The sequence below is a fragment of the Phascolarctos cinereus genome, unplaced genomic scaffold (assembly GCF_003287225.1).
Source record: "Phascolarctos cinereus isolate Bilbo 61053 unplaced genomic scaffold, phaCin_HiC Scaffold_2;HRSCAF=192, whole genome shotgun sequence".
NCBI lineage: Eukaryota > Metazoa > Chordata > Mammalia > Diprotodontia > Phascolarctidae > Phascolarctos > Phascolarctos cinereus.
Window position 1 is genome coordinate 310,134,613 of NW_027555625.1, and position 6,005 is coordinate 310,140,617.

Consider the following 6,005-nt stretch of genomic DNA (forward strand, 5'->3'; position numbering starts at 1 on the left):
AATCTTCTCATATACAAGAAAAAATATCCTCAGCTTCTTTCTTGTATGGAATGATCCCGAAGCTCTTCTTTGGGTGATTATCTGTACTCATGGCCCTTCCAAAATGTGGCTCTTAGAACTGAAAACACAATGCTCCATCTGCGGCCTGACTACAGCAGAGGACTAACACCTCTCTAGACACTGTCTCTCTAAAAGGAGCCTAAGATCACATAAGCTCAATTGACTGACATAGCATACTGTTGACTAATTTTAATCTTGGGGTCCACTAGGACTGCCAGTCTTTTTTAGATGAACTACCGCCTAGCCACATCTGCCCATTTTTTACTTGTGAAAATGATTTTTTCTAACCTGTGTCAGACTTTATCACTATCCCTATTAAATCTCATCTTCTTTAACTTGGCTCAGTGTTTCAGACTGTCAAGATTCTTGACATCCTGAGTTTGTCATCCAACTTCCAAGCTACCCCTCACCCCCAAACCCTTGCTTAGCACCGTCTACAAATTTGGAAAGCATGCTCTGTACTTATATCCAAATCATTTATAAAATGTTTAAGAGCACAGGACCAATCCTGGATTCCCAAGGCTCTCCAGTAAAGACCTCCATCCAAAATGAAGTAGAACCATAAATAGTGACTCTGTCACTCACTCCTGTCAGCAATTCACCTAGTACAGAATCTACCTGATCATACTATCATCTAGCAGGACCCCACATGGGGTAATGACCCACAGTTTAAGAAGCACTGAAGGGGTCGAGGGTGGAAAAAGTTTAAGAAGCCTTGATCTAGCCCACATCTCAACATCTTTTCTGTCAAGTGCTTTGCTAAAATCTAAGTAATCTCTCTCTATAGAATCCCTTTGTACAACCATCTAGAAAACCTGTCAGAAAAGGAAATGTTAATCTGACATGGCCTGTTCTTGAGATAATTGCTTCCCTTTAAATATTTCACTATCTCTTAAGTAATACATACTAAAATTTTGCTTAGAATCTGAGTGTTTGCTTCTCTGTCTTTATCTCTGTGTGTCTCTGCCTCCCTGACTCCCTCCCTGTCTTTCTTTGTTTCTGCCTTTCTCTCTGTTTCTGTCTCCCCTTCTCTCTCTTTCCATACTTCTGTCTCTGTCTCTTCCTATTTCTGTCTTTCCATCTCTCCCCCTCCTCCTCTATAATCTTTTTGTTTGTCTCTCCTCCCTCTTTAATCCTTTTTTCTCCATCTCTGTCTTTTTGTCTCTCTGAATCTTTCTCTCTCTCTCATATCTGTCTCTTGCTGCCTCTCTATCTCCCTCTTTTTGTCTCTGCATATGTCTCTGTCTTTGTCTCTGCTCTTTCTGTCTCTTTTACTGTCTTGTCCCCTTTCTCTATCTCTTTCTATCACTCTGCGCCTTTTTCATTCTCTGTCTATTTCTGTCTGTCTCTCTGTCTCTCTCCCCATCCTTCTGTCTCTCTGTTGCCTCGTCTGTTTCTCCATATCTTCCTGTTTTTATCTCTGTTATTTCTGTCTCTCTTACTGTCTCTCCCCCCTCTTTCTCCATCTATCTGTCTCTCTGCACTCCCTTTCTCCTGTTCTCTTCATCTCTCTCTCTTTCTATCTCTCTCCGTATCTTTCATTGTCTTTCTCTTATCTGTCTCTCCCTGTCTCTCTCTCTCTCTTTTTCTCTGTTTCTGCCTCTCAGTCTCTCTCCTCTTTCTCACTCCCCCTGTTTTGTGGATAATTTCAACATTTGAACTCTTTCAGTTCTGTGTCACCTTCCCCATTCTTCATGACACTCCAAAGATCACTGGTGGTAACAAACAATAGCTAACAAGATGGTGAGTCTGAAGCAGAGGGATGAAATAACTAACGTCTAAAGTTCTTTCCAGCTTTAAATCCTATGATCCCATGAATAATCTGAATGTTTCCTTGGCTAGTTAATGACAGAGCTTAAATCAAATCTAGAACTTATTTGTCCCTAGCCAGGGTTCTGGATGCCTTCTAACACCCAGAAACAAACTCTGGGCAATAAAGATTAGTCCTAGCCCTCCCACCTGCATCTCAATCTCTTAACTCCAGGAGCAGGGTGAGGAGGTTATTTTGGCTTAAGTTGGAATAAATAACACTTCCCAGAGGTTTCTGGTCAGGGCTACTGCAGCTGGGACCCTGTAGTGGGCAGTGAGGGGGGTTGGGAGCAGGCTCCAAACAGGTCTTAAAATAAACTTGCTGCCGTTCATCCCATGGTGTTAACTTTCCTTTCCTATCTAACAAACAGAAAATAAGTATAGGCAGGTGCAAGAGGTTGGAGAATGGCAGCTTTGCCCTCAGCTCTGGAGTGGGGGTAAAGGGATTAAACACAGCTGATTCTGCTTTCCTCAGTCAGTAATGATGATCAGCCCTCCAACACTCTGTAAAATTCATAAATATTCCTGGAGGAAGGCAGAGAGTGCATTGCAGCTCTTAGCTCCTGCCATAAAAGGATAATAAACTATATAATAGCTGACTTTTATGTATTACTTACTATGTGCCAGGCACTGTGACAAGAATTTTATGATCCTCACAACAACACTGTGAGATAGGTGTTATAATTATCCCCACTTTAAAGATGAAGAAATTGAGGCAAATAGAGGTTAAGTGACTTGCCCAGGGTCACACATCTCATAAGCATCTGAGGCTAGATTTGAACTCAGGTTTCCCTGACTTCAGGCCCAATGCTCTCTATCCACTCACCATACCACCTAGCTGCCAAGGACCAAGGAAGGACCACTGAGATAAGAAACCATGTAATAGAGACATATCTTATTACACAACAATTAACCCTCCAACATGTTTTTTTTAAACAGTCAGACGGTATTTATTTAATGTATAATAATTGCCTTATGAAGTACAAATTAAAGACACACATGGGCCACTTCATTTATAAAAATTCTATTTACAGAAAGAATATAGGCCAAAAGTTGACCAAAAGTTTGATAATTCATATAGCCAGAAGGGAAAAAAATATCCCCAAACTGCTGGAAAGGCAGTTTCTGAAGAATTATGGAAAGTTCCCAGCAAAGCAACTGATAACAGCTCTTCGAAAAAAGTGGGGAGTCAAGTTATTTTTCATGTACCATTACCGCAGACAAAGTAGATTGAGGTTGTAAGCTGGACAAGACCCCCTGAGTTTGTGGACTCTCTGAAAATTCTGGGGGATTCTCTTTACTAAACAGCTCTTCTGAGGATCCTCAGCTTCCACTCCCAAGGTGGCATTTGCAGCCATTTGGGGATATCAAATGATTCTCATAATAACCATGGGCATGGCATAGTGGAAAGAGAAGTAGGCTTGGTATCATAAGACATGGGTTTTTATCTCAACTCTGTTACTATTCCTGTGACCTTCAGCAAGTCACTTAATACCTGTAGGTCTCAGTTTCCTCATTTCTAAAATGAGGAGACTGGATTAGATCATCTGCAAAGACCCTTGCTAGTGCTATATCCTAAGAACTCCCCCCCTTCCCCGCCAACACACAATTTAAACAACTGGAGTTAGCAACAACTGATGGGGAGATCTGCTCTCCCCCATGCCTGCTTCCTTGGCTTGGTTGCACATTCACCTTAAAGCCAAGTATTTGGTTCTGTATATGATTACTGAGAAGAACTTAGTTTCTACAACTGAAATAAGACTTACAGGGCAAATCAATCATAACATCAACAAAAATCTATTGACAGCTCACTTTGTGTGTAGCATTGTCCTCTATGTATATATGTTGGGGTAGGGCAACACACAGGGGAAGAAGATGCTCACATGAAACAGAGGACATGGAAAGCCCTTTGAAAACAAAGTAGCCTGTGGAAGGGATGCTGAAGTTACATCCCAAAGATGTGAGTTCAAGTCCCCGTTTGGATCTTTACTATGTAACTTCAGGAAAGTACTTTAAATTCTCTTCATCTTAGTTTCAGAAGATCTAAAGATTAAGGGGATAAGAAAAGGGGATATGCATTTATATAGCACCTGCTATATGACAGGCACTGTGTTAAGAGTACTTTACAAATATTTAATTTGATCCTCACAATAACCCTTTACAGACAGGTTAAGTGAGGTGACCAAGGTCAACAGCTAGTAAGAATGTGAGGCTGGATTTGAACTCATGTTTCTCTGACTCCAGGCCTAGGATTTTATCCACTGTGCCACCAGCTGCCTCTTAAGGATTTTAAAGGCCATAGAGTCCACCTCCTTCATTTTATAGATGAGGGAAAGGAGGCCCAAAGAGATTAGGTGACTTGCACAGGACCACACAGTTAATATGTGTCTGATGCATGATTCGAATTCATATGGTCTTGACTCTAAGCCTAGCATTCCTCATCTTTTGAATAAGGAGGCTGATTTGGATAACCTAAAAAAGTTTCTTCCAGTTGTAGGTTTCATGTATTCCTACATATGAAGTAGGACAGAAAGACCTATTATTGTTATTGTTGGAAAAAAAGAATGAAAGAAATAGTCTCTAGTCTCGAGGAGCTAGATTAGAGGTATGTATGGTTTTTGTTTCGTTTGTTTTGTTTTGTTTTCAGGAGGACTGAGAATCAAAAGAAAGAGGGTATAAGAAAAAGGAATGGATGGAATGAAAGGTGCTAAGGAAATATTTGAAGTTATAAGAGAAATATATAGAAGCTAAAAGTATCTAAAGCTCAAACTGATCATAAAATCATCTAGTCCATACTCCTACTTCTACAGGTGGAGAAATAAAAAGCCAAAGTAAGTCACACAAGTAGAAGATAACAGAAAGAGGATTCAAACCCAGGTCTTCCGACAGCAACTTCAGGGCTGTTTCCACTACAGTATACTGCAAACACTCAAAGAAAGAGAAGAGCAAAGGTAAGAGAGAAAAGAGGGTTCTGGGATTGTCTTTAAATACTTAAAGCTTGAAATGAACTAAATCTTCTAAAAACCCTAAGCAAATAAAAGGATCTTTTTACTCTATTAAGATCAGGAAGAATAACAAGGAAAGGATAGATCTACTCTAGAGACCAAGGTTACAATGCAGCAAACAACAAAGAGAACACAGAATTATTCAAATCCTTTTTTCCTTATACTTTTTCCAGGGAATGAATGAATGAAAAAGCATTTATTAACTGCTCATTGTGTCCCAAGCACACTCCCTTAAGCACTGGGGACATAAATGAAAAAAAAAATGAGACAGATCCTCCCCATCAAGGTGCTTGCATTCTAATAGAGTAAGAGGGTCTAATGGCCAAGAAGAGGGACTTTGATTTGGAAAGTCACTCACAGAGATGGTGAGTGGAGATACTCCAGGGGAGGGAGGGATACTTGGTCCAGCTCTTTCCTACAGCAATGACAAAAAGCACAACAAAAACCAAAATAAGAATCATTGGGGTAGCTAGGTGATGCAGTGGATAGATAGAGCTCTGGCCTTGGAGTCAGGAGGACCTGAGCTCAAATCCAGCCTCAGACACTTGACACTTACTAGCTGTGTGACCCTGGGCAAGTCACTTAACCCTGATTGCCCCACCAAAAAGCAAAAGAAAACAAAAACAACACGAGAGCAATGATAAAATCAATGTTATTACAATTCCAGAATCCAGAAAAAAGGTGAGAGGCCTATGGTCATCCCTGCTTCTAAATGAGACAGTGGCTAAGATGCTGAGATTACTATCAAACCCATTAATAGGACCATTACAACCCCCACTTCCAGTCCCAGGATGAAATTTTCATATAACTTTGGGAAATGAATCAGCAGGATGATGAAAGAATACAGCATAGAATGTGGGGGGCAGTCTTCCAAATGGATAAAAGTGGTAGCTCCTCCCTCTGCCCATTCTTTCTTGATTCTAATTCTATGAATTCAGTGAGGCAGCACACAGGCAAGGCAGTGGTAAGAAGACAGGCACTGGAACCCATAACAGTGACAAGAATATGATCTAGAGTCTAGACAGTGAGACAAAGAGAAGTCCCAAAGATAATAATGTCTTACACGTATCCAGCACTGTCTCAACAGGAGGGCAACCTTTTAATAAATGGCCTCACTAACCCTCCTCTTAT

At 40.7% G+C, this 6,005-nt stretch overlaps 1 protein-coding gene across 1 annotated transcript in view; it reads right to left on the reverse strand.

Annotated features, from left to right (window-relative positions):
- The window catches only part of PAPPA (pappalysin 1), a 283,134-nt gene that overhangs the window by 195,305 nt on the left and 81,824 nt on the right, over positions 1–6,005 (reverse strand). The gene's annotated exons all lie outside the window — the stretch shown is intronic.